General features: G+C 37.0%; 1 long non-coding RNA gene across 7 annotated transcripts in view; it reads left to right on the forward strand.

Moving 5' to 3' along the window:
* Positions 1-15,846, forward strand: part of LOC121474833 — a 130,642-nt gene that overhangs the window by 63,104 nt on the left and 51,692 nt on the right. For 2 of the 7 annotated variants that reach the window (XR_005983543.1, XR_005983545.1), the window contains 5 exons: positions 6,388-6,510; positions 6,740-6,796; positions 9,221-9,376; positions 11,617-11,777; positions 15,596-15,777. This is a non-coding gene — a long non-coding RNA (uncharacterized LOC121474833). Of the gene's footprint in view, positions 1-6,387; positions 6,511-6,739; positions 6,797-9,220; positions 9,377-11,019; positions 11,396-11,616; positions 11,778-15,595; positions 15,778-15,846 lie in introns of all 7 variants that reach the window. The other 5 variants (XR_005983544.1, XR_005983548.1, XR_005983546.1 and 2 more) reach the window with 4 other exon arrangements.

Below are 15,846 nucleotides of genomic sequence, written 5' to 3' on the forward strand. Positions count from 1 at the left end.
AAAAAGGGAAACTTGGTTTGGCAGAGAGAATATGTAAGAAATATAGGTCTATTTGTAGCCACTGTCCACAGCCTAAATCGATAAACTTGTTAGCTGAGGATTTAAGTAATTTGCGGAGTGTTTAAATAGTTAATCATGGCCTTAGAAACATTTGACAACAAAGTGTACACTAATCCAAAATATAATCAAATTTCAAAAGCCAAATGGACCTTCCAGATGTCAAGGATGAATAATTCAGGTCAGTCCTATCCCAGCCCCTCATCTGGCACATTACACTGATGAGGCTTCGCCTTTGTGCCTAGCTTCGCTGCTTTAGAATGATGGGACCAGGTTTTCTGGAGGCTTCTTTGAACCAGTCACAAATAAATGAGCTTAATTATTTACTGCTTCACCAACTCAGATGAAATGATTATGTTAAAAAAAAAAAAAGAAAGAAAAAAAAGAAAAAAATGTGACTCCCAGAGAAGAGCAGAAAATCTCAAGCCAAGGGAGAGCGCTCCTCTGGTGTTTCTGCTACTCTTTCTTGCTCCGTGTCAGCCCTGATTCAAGGGCAGATTCTGACATATGATACTTCCCTGCTCTTCTCCTTTCCCTAAGACTAGGCTTCCAATTAAAAGACCGAGCCTAGTACTTACTTCATCATGCACTCTCAGGGCTGGAGTCAAGCAGGCCTGAACACACTGGAGAGCCCCCTCCAGCTCTCATTTGGCCTTGTTTCCTATTGCTTATATTCCTATTCCTATTCCTTACGTTTTAAGAAAAATTCTCTATCAGCAAAGCCACCAGGATGGGCTTCTACCAAGGTTTATATTTCAACCCAGTGGTTCTTCACCAGGTCCAATTTTGCCACCAAGAGTCATCTGGCAATGTCTGGAAACATTTTTAGTAGTCACAACTGGTAGGGAATTGGGGGAGGGGAGTCTATTACTGGATAGAGCCCAGGGATGATACTAAATATCCTACAGTGCACTGGTTAGCCTCCACAACAACAAATTAGCAGGCCCTAGATGTCTAGTTGAAAAACCCTAAGTGTAACCCCAAAGTTAGAAGATTGGTCTGAAAGGGCAGTTTCCAACTGTGGTTCTCTTTATTCACACCACCACAGTATTTGTCTGTGTGTATTTTTCCTCAACTACACACTCACTTTTCTTATGGATCCAGAAAACAACCTGAGTGGGTTATCTAGTAGGAAAGAGGAAAAACATAGAATATTCCCACTATCCCTCCTGAGTCTGGTGCCCAGGAGAAACATGGCTTGCCTTCTGAGCCTCAGTTTTCTCAGCTGAAAATAGGAAGGAAAACATGTACTTCTTCCATTAGCAGGTGCTCTCAATTAGGTGATTGGTTTGGTCGTTCTGGGATTATCCTCTTTTCTATGTGGCAGACAATACCTATCTATTCTTCCTTTCTTGCCTTTTTTAGGACAATATTTTATTTATTTATTTATTTATTTATTTATTTATTTATTTATTTATTTATTTTTATATTTTATTTATTTATTTGAGAGAGAGTTTGAGCAAGGAGGAGGGGCAGAGGGAGAGGAAGAGAGAGAAGCAGACTGAGCAGGGAACCTAAGGTAGGGCTTGATCCTAGGACCCTGAGGTCATGACCTGAGCCAGAAGCAGATGCTTCATTGATTGAGCCACCCAGGTGCCCCCCACTTCTTGCTGGCTAACAGAATCTCATCATTTGGCAGGAGGCAGCAAATGTACCCAGATAAAGAGCAGCATTCCTCACTCTTGCAGGTAGGAGTAGCTGTGTGACAACACAGTTCTGGTCAATAAGACTCAAGATGAATTTGTTAAGGATTTCTAGGAAAGTATAGCTTCTCTTTCTTCCTTTTCCTTCCTCTGCACTTTTTCTCCTCCCTTCCTTCTCTCCTCCTAGGAATACTCTTTCTACTAACTGGGATGTGTTTGTTACCTGGAGGTGGAGGTTTGTGAGTGGAGGTGGACTGCTTGTTTTCATGAAGATGAAGGTCTGGGCTAAGGATGGTGCAAATGGAAGCTTGGATTTGATGGCATCTTTAAAGCAGCTTCACCAGTCTTAGACTGCCCACATCTGGACTTGATGCTACATGATGAAAATTAGCCTTCTATATTTGGGGCACCTGGGTGGCTAAGTCAGTTAAGCGTCTGCCTTGGGGTCAGGTCATGATCCCATGGTCCTGTAACATCGGGGCTCCCTGCTCAGCAGGGAGTCTACTTTTTCCTTTTCCTCTGCCCCTTCCTCTGCTTGTGAGCACACACACACTCTTTCTCTCAATAAATAAAAAAATAAATAAAATCTTAAAAAAAGAAGCTTTCTGTGTGCTAGACCACTGTCATTAGAGTTTTGCTCTATACACATAATTCTTACCCAAACCAGAAGTGCTTCATCCCAACCAGGAGCTCACTGACAGTAGCAAGATTCAGACGTTCCAGGTTAAACTTCTTGATTTTGTAGCTCCACACTTTGATTGAACCTAACGTGAATTTGCCCTCTGGGATAATCTGCTCCAAATTATAGCCTGTTGGGTATCTGACCTACCATTTGTCCTAAAATCTTTGCTCCATTTTCCTGTCTTCAATTTTTTTTTCCTGGTGTCACTTACCTTCCTAGTTCTGATAACTTTCTTCCATGTTTTCATCCCCTAATGAAATTCCTCTGGCCCTCAGGGCTGGGACTAGGACATGTAGTGACATGCAATGGTGCAACATTTTAGGTGGCACTTACAATTCATGTTCGCGAAGGGTCAGTATATTAGGACAAATACCTCCGTAATACTTGCCTCAGTGGCCCCATTCCCATGGCCCTACTCCCACACTTTCCCAGCCCTACCCCCACTACCAGCTTCTGGGATTGATCTGACCTTCAATTTTAGTGTTTATCAAACTGCAACTTATGACCACTGTCTTGTAATAGATATGACATTTTCAAAGGTGATTGCAACAGAAAACACTGAAAAGAATCTTTTACCTTTCAAAGCATATCTTACATAGTGTTAAGTATAGTTACTCCTTTTTCAGCTATTCATATAAATATGTGTATCTGTATGCATAATACTGGGTCATGAGATAAAATGTAACACTGTGGATTGTGGTCCAATAATTTTGGGAAAAATGTTTTGTTCTTTGCTCCAGGTTTATTATCCCTCTCCATCCAAGTTTCTCACCTTCTACCTACCCACTAGCTAGCTACTAAATTTCACGTGCAAGTTTAACTTATATAAGCTTATAGAATATCTAGCTATATTAACTACGAGTCAATGTATGTGCTATATAATGATTCCCAAAGTCTAACAAAATGAGTCAAAGGGATATGATCCAACTTATCAGGAGTACATAAAAGCTTACCTTTATCCTTTATATTATAAAACATTGTTTACTTTCTTAAGACAATATTCCTACAGGTGTTCCTGTGAAAGAATTGATTTGATCATTTTTAGGGTTTTGTGATCATAGAGTAGGGCCAGCCTGTATTTTTGTCATAGGAGCTGGGGAATATCAATCTAATTTTCCTATTTCTAAAAGGGCCATGTCTCAACTTTTCTAACACTTGAGGCTTTTCAGAGCACTTGTAAAACATAAAAAATATCTGTGATCCTTAGAGTGACTCATAGCAACAGCAACCTCTAGTACTGCTAATGTTTATATCAGCACTCAATCATTCGCAAGTGTTCGTTAGAGTTTATGTGATCTCTTCCACTTAAGAAGTTAAGCGTCATAGAAAGCCAACACAGATTAATGAGACATCTGCTGTAACTCCATATAATGCATGAAACAAACTAAAATACAATTATTTAACATAAAGTCCTTAAGATTACAACCAAAACAAGGAAGAAAAATAAAGTATATGTAATTGCAAATACAACAAATATATCAGAATTATCCAAAGAACTGATGGAAGGTAAACTACATTATTGTCTTGCTTGCATGATGATGACTAATTGAGCTAACATCACTCTAGCATGTTGGCATACAATAGCAGTCATGCCCACACAAAGTAGAGGGACAAGAAGATACAAAGAATTAAGAGAACATTTTTTTTTTTAAATTTGAATGTCAGTGCTTTGAAGCCGGTTGTGTCAGCTCCTAAATAATAAGTGCTTACTGCCTTGACACACCATTGGTTCTCAGTGAATGTGTGCAGAAGCAATGAATGAATGTTTGACCGAGGATATGCAAATTTAGACACATTTTTTGATCTTTTAAAGAGCAGGCTGCTTATAAAACTGTTTGAAGTCATAAAAAAAATGGAAAGATACTAATGAAAGCTCTCTTTTCCCATTCATTTTGAATCAAATGGGAATTCAGAAGACTCAGGCTCATATACTTCATATTCACTAATATTAATTCATTAAACTGTTATTGGTCACTAATTGTTCTGTAGAGATTGGCTGCAATTAAGGTCATTTGAAAAATAAGGCTTTTATCTTTCAAACAAGAAGTTTGATTTTGGCAAGAGTAAAACTTGAGCCCAAACACATTGCAAACGTACTTTCTTTTAATGACATTTCAAATGTGATTCCTTTGCTTGTGATACTTCTATTTTCTATATTTGTATGTATATTGTACCTTATGGAATAAAGCAGAGGTGAGATAAATTTTTCCCTATCCTGTGTATTGTTTCCTTTCTTTGCTTCATGTTAGAGAATTTATGATCATAGATGTTGCAAAAATCACTACCATATGCTAAGTGGCCTGGCATGACTACAACCCCCAAATTTAATTTCACAAACATTTATTAAGCAAATGCTAAATGCTTCAAACAGTAATTAAGAACTGATAGTATTCTAGGTGTTCACAATAAAAATTTCTAAGTTGCTTCCTATTGGTCAGAGTTCAAAATATTGAGACACTGTGCCTACCTTCACAAAGTTCATACTAATTAATCTACCAATATGACCTTTGAAACAAAGTGGTTAAATCTTGCACTACTTCTGGTATGTTTCTATGCTTCCAATTAAATATTAAATAGGTTGGAAGATATTTAATCTTTAGAAACATATTCCATTTGTCTCCAGATTGGATGGTTTGCATTGTCTTCAAAATGTTTTTGAGTTATGATCACGCGAGCCCTACCAAGAAATGAGTTTTTCAGCATTGTCAACATAAAAGACAAGTGATTCTGTATTCAATTTCAATGTGTGAAACCTCAACTGTAAATTTTCTAGTTCCCTAAGTTTCGGTTTCCACCTGTGAAAATGAGGTTAGACGTGATGATCACTTTTCAAATAGAGCTTGTTTGCTCACTGGACATATAAGACTCTACAAAACAAGTTTGCTGGAATCAAATTTCAAAAAGTCACTGTCCTACAACATGCTGTCATGCCTGGAGGAAATAGGTATTCTTTTCTGATCATGAAAAAATTAATGTATTCTCCTTCTTGTCCTCCCCAGTTCACATGCTCTCTGATGACAGTTAAACTATAAAAGCTATCAAAGGATTCCCAGGGAAATATGTCAAGTTGAACAGGGACTATGTAAGAGGCTTAAATCCCATATGTGTGTGGGGTTATGTTAATATCTATTTTTCCATGTACATATATGTCTATATGTATGTCCCTATGCACAGCTCTAGACCTTTATGCTCATATGTATATGTAATTTATTACATACTAAGTGTCAGGGCTGAGTTAAATGTTCTATGTACATTTTTACATATAATCCTCATAACAAGCCTACAAGGCAGACATTGCTGGGCCCATTTTCTAGATTTGAAAAATAGTGTTTAGAAATAGAACATAATTTGTCCAAAGTCAACAGTAAGTAAGTGAACAGAGCTAGAATTGAAACTCCAGTTTGTTCAACTCTGAAGGAAGGACATCTATTTAAATACATAGAGAGAGAGATGTAATGTGACCTACAAATTGCTGGAAACTGAGTTGTCAAAAATGATTGTAGGAATATTTGTCTCAGTAAGAAAATATGCCAAACCTGGAGGCATAAATTTTCCCCAAAAATATTGCAGTGAAACTCTACCATCCTTATGCTGATAGAGAAGTCATCTCTATTAAGGCAAGACTAACCAGAATCAGAATACATTCGTTAGAAAACAACATAAAATATATTGCTCACCCATTAAAAATGTTTCTCCCTAGTAATAAGAATGTTTTAACTAACAAAATAACTGTGGTGTAATGGAAAACTCGCATCTAGACAAGTATTAACCACAACCTTCTTATGAGAGTTCACCCACCCTGTACTTTAGTTAAAATAAGAACAATTTACACTTTACATGTTCAAATGCCAATACATGAAATAATAGCAAAATCTAGGTCTTATGTGAAGTAGAATACATACATTGCTTCTTGGTTATTCTGAAATATATTTATGAAATATATACATACATATATTTGAAATTAGTGGATTATTTTAGGTAATTTGTCTTGTTCATTTCATTTAGCTTGGTATCCCCCAAGAATCTAGAGATATCCAAACAATGCCATTAAATTAACAATAAGCAGATTTGAATTCCGCTACGTAATATTTTATTGACAACCTAGGACTTCCATACTACCCTGCTCAGGTAAGTATGGGTATTTATTGTGGGGCTGGAGATTTCAATGCATCGTTGATGTTAGTCTAAACTACATGTAATATATTCCATGGAATATCTATCAAATGTATTTAATTTTCTATGCAAGTGTATGGGCTATTGACAGAGATTTACCTAGCCATACACATTGTATTAGAACATGTCTTTTTTTAAAGCTGAATGCTTTACTTTACAAATTATTTTTTTTTTTACTTTCCAGATTATTGAACTACTTTTCAAAGGATTTTGCCTTTCAAAAGGATAAAATATTATAAAGGTACATATCGATTTTTTAAATTAAATATAATTTTTTTACCTTTTAAAGTTTTAATTTAAAATCCAGTTAGTTAACATCAGTGTATAGTGACTCAACGCTTCCATACATCACCTGGTGCTTATTGCAAGTGCACTCCTTAACCCCCATCACCTATTTCACCCATCCCCTGCCCATCTCCCTCCTGGTAACCACCAGTTTGTTCTCTATAGTTAAGAATCTGTTTCTTGGTTTGTCTCTCTCTCTCTTTTTTTTCTCTTTTGCCCTTTTATTTTGTTTCCTAAATTCCACATATGAGTGAAATCATATGGTATTTATCCTCCTCTAACTTATTTCACTTGGCATTATATTCTCCAGCACCATTCATGTTGTTGCAAATGGCAATATTTCATTCTTTTTTGTGGCTGAGTTATATCTATCTATCTAAAGACTGAGCACACTGCCAGTAGTCGTCTAACAGAATAGCTGGTAGGGGTAGTCCCATATATATAATATAATATAATATAATATAATATAATATAATATAATATAAATGCACATCTTTTTTATCCATTCATCAATCGATGAACATTTGGGCTGTTTCCATAATTTGGCTATTATAGATGCTGCTGTTATAAATGTCAGGGTGTATGTATCCCTTCAAATTAGTATTTTTGTATTTTTTGGTTAAACACTAGTCGTGTGATTGCTGGACCCTAGGGTAGTTCTATTTTTAACTCTTTGAGGAACCTCCATTCTGTTTTCCACAGTGGCTGCACCAGTTTGCATGCCCACCATTAGTGCAAGAGGGTTCCTTTTTCTCCACTTCCTTGCCAACCCCTGTTGTTTCTTGTATTGCTGATTTTAGCCCTTCTACAGATATATCTCATTATACTTTTGATTTGTATTTTCCTAATTATAAGTGATATTGAGCATGTTTTCATGTGTCTATTGACCATCTGTATGTTTTCTTTGGAAAGATGTTTATTCATGACTTCTGCCCATTTTTCAATTGGACTATTTGGTTTTTTTGGGTGTTAAGTATTATAAGTTCTTTATATATTTTGTACCTTTTTGTACACTAACCTTTTATCAGATATGTTATTTGCAAATATCTTCTCCCATTCCATAGGTTGCCTTTTGGTTTTGTTATTTCCTTCGCTGTGCAGAAACTCCCAATAGTTAATTTTTGTTTCATTTCCCTTGCCTCAGGAGACATATCTAGAAAGAAGTTGCTGTGGCTGATGTCAAAGAAGTTATTGCCTGTGTTCTCTTCTGGGATTTTTATGGATTCAGGTCTCACATTTAGATCTTTAATCCATTTTGCATTTATTTCATCCCTTTGCAAGTTGCTGTTCAGTTTTTCCCAACACCATTTATTGAGGAGACATTCTTTTTTCCCATTGGATATTTTTCTTGTTTTTTCAAAGACTAGTTGACAATTTACTTGTGGGTTCATTTCTGGGGTTTCTATTCCGTTCTGTTGATCTGTGTGTTTATTTTTGTGCCATCTTGTTTTTATTACTACAGCTTTGTAATGTAACTTGAAGTCCAGAATTGTGAGGCTTCCAGCTTTGTTTTTCTTTTTCAAGGTTGCTTTGATTATTCAGGAGCTTTTGTGACTCTATACAAATTTTAGGATTTTTTGTTCTAGGACTGTGAAAAATTCTGTTGGTGTTTTGATAAGGATTGCATTAAATATGTAGATTGCTTTGGGTAGTATTTTAACAATATTTGTTCTTCCAATCCATGAGATTTGTTCTTCAAATCCATAAATGTCTTTACATTTCTTGGTGTCCTCTTCAATTTCTTTCATCATTAAATGTACACAAAAAAATTTTAATATAAAGTCTAGTTTACCAGAGGGTGGTGTTTGTTTCTACAATTAGAAAAGGGCTGCCCCTACTAGCTATTCTGTTAGATGACTACTGGCAGTATGCTCAGTCTTTAGATCATCTTCTCAATGAGCAGTGGAGATGTGAGTAGAAATCTGTCAAATTGCTCTCCATTCCTTCCCAAACATTTAGGATTTTATGGCTAGAGAGAACAGGGCATATATATTCAAGAAGACATATTGAATATTACAATAGATTTTTAAAAACAAAAAATTCTTGCAGTGAAATTACAGATTGCAAAAATGGACAAAAGCTTAACTCAGGTAAATATTCACAGACTTTGTAGTTTCAACTAGGGGGTAGAAGATGTAACATTTCTAGAGACCATCCCATTTCCATTTAGTTTTCCTAGCTATGAACAGACATAGATTTAGCAAGAAGAAACAAATTTTTTGAGAAACATGGTTTGAGATGATTTTCAAATCAGCCTTAAACATTCTTAGTACTGTGACTTATGGTTTATTTAGGCTTTGCACCTTAACTCCTGAATATGCTATTGGATGCCAACTGTACTGTTTTTTTGTTTTTTGTTTTTTGTTTTTTTTACCCTCAGAATTTTGCAGGAATTCTAGGAATACTGGCCAGATGGGAAAATACACTTTACTGGAGATTCCTAAGATGATTCTAAAACCTTCCTGAAATAAACAGCAGTACAGCAATAAATTTTGAAGATAACATCTGCCAGGGAAAATATATCTTTGAGATACCTGTGAGTAGTCAGTCTCTGTGTTATTTGAAAGTGAAAGGAAAATTAGATCTGGAAGCCCAAAAAATCACAAATATTTTGGTAGCTGGTATATAGTGGCGTACTGAGCCTGGGCCTGTTAATAGCAACTTGCAATAGTTTATTGTGAACTTCTCTCCCCAATAGCTTGAGATCAGCCATGATGGGAGTCATTATTGGACAGAAATAACAAATGCTACAAATCAATGCCTGACCCCAACATGATTGTTACACATTTACTAACATTTATGGAAGAGGCAGGGAGTATTGCCTAAGAAGCTTTATTTTTGAGTCTTCCATGTAGTAAGAGTGCCATGGTTTATTGTTCTATTAAGGTTTCTCCATAATGTGTATGGTGGGGATTTTGTTTTCAATCTATCAAAATGATGTCCCTGTAATGTTTCGTGAATGGTTTAAGATGGATCTTGGATCTGTGTTTTTATGCCTGGCAGAGAAAGGTCTTAGGAGATATGAGGTAAGAGTGTTTAACCAGGTATTTACCAGCTGGTTCTAGGCTCTCAGCTTTGAATAATGGCAATGTTTCCCCAGCAGGGGTTTCGTATTCATTGAAATGTGATGGCAATACTCATGCACCCAATCTCCCTCCACCTCTTGATCCTTTCTCTCAGAGATTCATTGTATCTCTTCTCTCACCCTTAGCCTCAAAGCCATGCATCAGAATTTATATATATATATATATATATATATATATATATATATATATATATATTTTTTTTTTTTTTAATAGCCTTATTGAGATATAATTGACATGAAGAAAAGCAATCCCACTTCAGGATATCTAACCAAAAGAATTGAAATTAGGCTCTTGAAGAGATATCTGCACTCCCATGTTCATGCAGCATTATTCACAGTAAACAAGATATGAAAACAACCCAAGTATTCACCAATGGATGAATGGGCTTTAAAAATGTGGTATATAAGGCAGCCCCAGTGGCTCAGCGGTTTAGCGTCGCCTTCAGCTGGGGCGTGATCCAGGAGACCTGGACCGAGTCCCACATCAGGCTCCCTGCATGGAGCCTGCTTCTCCCTCTGCCTGTGTCTCTGCCTCTCTCTCTCTCTCTCTCTCTCTGTCTCTCTGTCTCTCATGAATAAATAAATAAAATCTTTAAAAAATGTGGTATATACACAGAATGGAATATTAATCTACCTCTAAAAAGAAGGAAATTCTACCATTTGTGATATGGATGAACTTGGAGGAAGGTAGGCTAAATGAAATAAGCCAGTCACAGAAGGACAGATATTACATGATTCTACCTACATGAAGAATCTAAAATAGTCAACTTCATAGAAGCAGAAAATATAGTAGTGGTTTCCAGGGGCGGGGAGTTGGGGAAAATGGGGAATTTTTGTTCAATGGTTATAAAGTTTCCGTTATGCTACATGAATATGTTCTAGAGATCTGCTCCAAAACATAGTACCTATGGGTCATGAAAGGGTATTGTGGACTCATCTATCTCTTACACAACCATTCAACTTCATTCTCCTCCTTGGTAAACTGTGACTGTGTCCCATCAGCCATGGGAAAAGGACCATATGGTTACTACTTGGTTAATTTGACTGATCTAAGTAATAGAATTAGGGAAGAATAATCCCTTTTGTCTTTATAGGGTGATGACACTGGACTCTCAGCGACAGCTAGGAAAGGGACCTGGGAGGAATCAATTTGTTTCTGAAATATCCAAAATGCACAACAGAGTAAACCCATGAAAACAAGACCCTATACAAAAGTCAATACAATCCTGGGTACATTAAAAAAGATGTGAGGAATTAATAAGAAGACCATATCCTGGCCTCAGTCAAAACCATCTCTGGAACTGTGTGTAGCTATGCTGCTGCCCTCAGGAAAGCACAGGAGGGAGCGCATCCTCACAGGGGCCATCCACATCATGGAGATATGGGAGGTGTTGGGAGAGGCCTCCTCTGTGGACTAGAATCAAAAAGACAGGAGAGAGATGAAGAACAACAAATTCCTGCCTCACTAGGGTAAGGAAATGGAAAAGTGAGAATTCTACTTCAGATGATAGGTAGCAAATTTACGGGAATTTTTAGTATGAGAGATGACAGAAGTTGAATCAAAAAGCTTTAAATAAATTAAAACGTTGACAAAGATACAAAGGAGGAAAACTCTCAAACATATTCCTTATTTCTGAGGAGAAATTCAAAATAAATTTCATTCTCCTCATAAACTATGCTTCTCTTTTCAGAACAGATCAGATCATGGCCCTTATGCATACAGAAATCCCCATGATACGTACATAGAAATGGACTTCACCCTTTCCTGGAATATAAAATTAAGAAACACCATCCAGAACTAAAAGCAATCTTTATTACCGTTGGACATAACAAATCTAGCACTTCTTCGTAGGTGAGTAATGCATGAATTTCTTCCAAAATCAATAATCAACCACAAACCTTTGGCTGGCCTAGAAAAGGTTTAAAGGCTTGAGAATATTAGGACAGACTTATAATAGCAAGTGTTGCAGCTCACATGCCTTGCACAAGAGCATGCGATGCTTTTAGGGAAAATGACCTATATATGGACAGCGTTTTATTCTACTTGATCTGTCACACAAATCATCTCTTGTGTCTGTTAAATTATGTGCTGTTTATCTCTCTAAAGTAGCTTAATCTGCATCTTGGTGTACTCTATCCATGCAGGAGCTCTTTCTGTTCCATTAAAATCTAAACAGAGAAGAGAATACAACAGTTTTGAATGAAAGTAGGGACACAACAACCTAAATGCCAGAGGGTTATATTTCTAAGGTCTTAGCCCAGAGGAGACAGAATAAAAGATCAGTTAGCTTCTGTTTGCATATGAGAAAGCTAGAGAAAAGTGAGCCAGGCAACAGAGCCACAATGTGTATGTCGGTTCCTAAAATCCAAGGTAGCAAAGCAACTTAATGCCCTGACGCCAAATGTTTCCCGTTCACCCAGTGGCTGATGCCACATTGTCTAGCAGGATAGCAATAGGGAAATGGAATGGAACACTTGAATGCTTCATGTGTTTGATGTCTACCTTTCCGTTCTCCAGTGTCATCTACGGTGTGGTTCTCCAATTTGACTGCACATTGGAATCCCTTGGGGAATTTTAGAAACTAATGATGTCTTGGTCCCACTGACAGAGATTCTGAGGGAATTATTCTGAGGTTGGGCCTAGGCATCAGGATTTTTAAAAGCTCCACATTTCATTATAGCAGGTGGCTAAAGTTGAGAGTCACTGACTTACAGGAACTAAGAGACAGTCTAGGTAGTGCTGCTCAAATCTTAATGTGTGAATCGCCTGTGGGTCTTGTTAAAATGTGAGGTTTTGTTTAGTAGGTCCAGAGTGGGGCCTCACATTCTGCATTTCTAACAAGCTCCCCAGGGATGTTGAGGTTCTTGTGGTCTGGGAAGCAGATTTGGTTTAACAGGACCCCAGATTGTGATCACTAAATTCCTGTGGCAACATCCACTTCACCTGGGAACTTGCTTAGAAATGCAAAACCTCATGCCCAACCCCAGACCTGTTGAATCAGAAACAGCAGGGCGGGGTAGGGCTGAGCAGCAATAGGCACTTTTAACAAGCCCTCCAGGTGGTTTTCAGGGGAGCTAAAATTTGAAACCACTGGTCAGAACTTGCCATTCAACGTGTGGTTATCAGACCAGCAGCATCAGAATGCGCATCACCAAGGACTTTAAGGTGAAGGCAGGATTTCAGACTTACTGAATCAGAGTCTACATTTTTTTGAAGATTAACTTATTTATTATTTATATATAGAGAGAGTATGAGCAGGAGGGGCAGAGGCAGAGGGAGACAGAAACTCAAGTGTTTTCCACACTGAGCACACGGAGCACATGGAGCTCGATCTCAAGTCCTTGAGATGACAACCTGAGCCGAAACCAAGAATCAGACGCTCGACCAACTGTGCCACTCAGGCGCCCCCAGAAGCTGCATTTTAATAACACGTCAGATGATTTCTATGCATATTAAAGAATAAGAAGCACAAGAGCCTTGGCAAATTTCCTCCTCAAGACCCTTGCCCAGAACTATGATAAAATATTCATTTGAAAAAAAAATTAACAGTGTTGATTATAATTGTGATAGTATGTGGCAGGTTTCTTTTTAATTATAAAAAGAATCTTGTTTATAAGGACAGTTTTAAAATCTGGCAAAGCCTAATCAAACAAATGGAAACCACACATGATCCCACCATGTGGAGAAAACTATTAAACACTGTTTATTCTTCCATCAAATAACAGTGTTTCTAAAGAGAGAATAAAAATAAATTATTGTAAGAGATCATTTTATCCTGCTCAAACAGAAACTTGGCGATGGTTTAACTGCAACTTAGACCCAGCAGATCCTGCCCAATGTGGTAAAAATATGAAGCTCTTGTTTAGGATAATGTTGGTTACTAAAGGGGATAACATCACATCCGGTTCCTCTGGTCATCTTGGGAATATGAAACCTCCTTGCCACGATTCAGAATGTTGAAACCAAGCTATTCTGTTCTGCTTCTACGTTAGAAGTTCAGAACTCACAGACTTAAAAATACCAGCTTGTAATGAAAAACAGGGCAGCCTCATTTAAGTTACCAGCAGTGAATAATTCCCAGAAAGTTGAAACACTGATGTGTCCTGGTGACCTTTAAATATATAATGAGTAAATAGTTTGGAAAAACAGTAATTCACATGGGTCTCAAATGTATTCTCTTTCAATCTATAACAGATCAGCTTGTTTTGTGTCAGAGAAGGCAGACTTAATTTTTTTTTTTTTTTAGACTTAAAATTTTAACAGACTGGGCTGCCTAGAACTGCTACAGCTAAGAGCTGTCAAATCAGAAGCCTACCAAAAGAAATGGGGACTTTCACGTAGAAACCAATGTCCCCAACTCTTTCATACTAAGCCAGACCAGGGAAAGCTAAGAACATAAACATTTTTTAGTGACATTTTCTCTAGAAGTGGTTATGGCATCAAACTCTCTTATAGTATCATCGCTGTTATGGTATCAAACCACAGTGTGAAAAAGAAACTACCCTCTCTACCAGCAGTGGAAGAAGCAGCTGGAGCAACAAATCTATTGCTTCTGTGCAAAGAGAAAAACCAAAAGTTGGTGGAAAGTAAGAGAGGTTGAAAACTAAAAGATGAAGAATTTTGGAGAGTCAGGATTGGGCATGATAGTAAGAAGGACATGTCACAGGCAATGCCCCTCAAAGAGAGACAGTTATTCTGGTGCCTTTGGAAAATGTGTGAGACTGTGTTTATTTTTTAGTGAACTAGTGGCTGGCTGTGCATTTACATACCGGTATATGTATGGTTTTGCTATAAGGCACTTTTCTTATAGTTCATGTTTCTTTATATTGTGGTAATCTGTATTAGTTTAAATCAATATATATTAAATCTGTATTAGTTTAAATTATATGTGTGTATATGTATGTGTATATATAGATATAGATTTGTAGATTCCATAAATTTCATTTCAGAAAAGTTAAAGATTACAAAGTAGTTTTAAAGAAAGATCATTGGGTTTGTTAGAACCTGTGAAACTGATTAATTACCTTATAATCATTATAATTACTTGCATAGCAACTTCATTGTCATTACCTCAATACAACAACAATCTTAGTTTTATCCCAAATTTAGAAAATATGTTTGAGATACTCTAATTGAAAACTAGTTCATGTGACATGAATAACACTGTTGGAAACCAAAACTGAGGCAGCACTAGAAGTTTGGAGACAGCCAAATAGTAAAGAAGTGACATTAATATAAAATGTTATGAGCCAAAAAAAACCCCACAAAGAACCACAACATGATTTCAGTACAACTCCAACTTGAAAGTTGCAAGGGTAGATTTGACATACAACTGAGCCCCACCTCACATGTGTAACTTTATCCAGAGAGCTTTAAAGTTAGGATTCTTATTTATTCATTATGGTTAATATGGAGGTTAGCTAGTGTAAAATTAGAGTAGTCTAGAGGAGTATATTTTGCAAATGGAACAGAAATATTACTCTAAGGTTAGTTTCAGAATAGGGAAAAATTTAGCAAGCCCCTTAAGTAATTTTGTCACATTATCCATTTTTCTTTTCATCACTCATATAATTAGGTACCTTAATCATGCAAAATAACAATATGCAAAACAACATCAAACTGTGCTCAAGGTCTAAAGGATTTCTTTCTTTCTTTTTTTTTTACTTTAGAGAGAGAGAGTGCACACAAGCATGGTGAAGGGCAGAGGGAGAGAATCTTCGAGCAGGCTCCCTGTTAAGGGCAGAGCTCAATATCATGAACCATGAGATCATGACCTGAGCAGAAACCAAGAGTCAGATGCTCACCCAGCTGACTGAGCCACCTAGATGCACCTAAAAGAAATTTAAAAAGGGTATGTCACAGCACTGCTTTGCTGACTTCGAGTACATGCAAAATATCAATGTGTGTCCCTGCTAATGGC

The sequence above is a fragment of the Vulpes lagopus genome, chromosome 13 (assembly GCF_018345385.1).
Source record: "Vulpes lagopus strain Blue_001 chromosome 13, ASM1834538v1, whole genome shotgun sequence".
In the NCBI taxonomy this organism is placed as follows: domain Eukaryota; kingdom Metazoa; phylum Chordata; class Mammalia; order Carnivora; family Canidae; genus Vulpes; species Vulpes lagopus.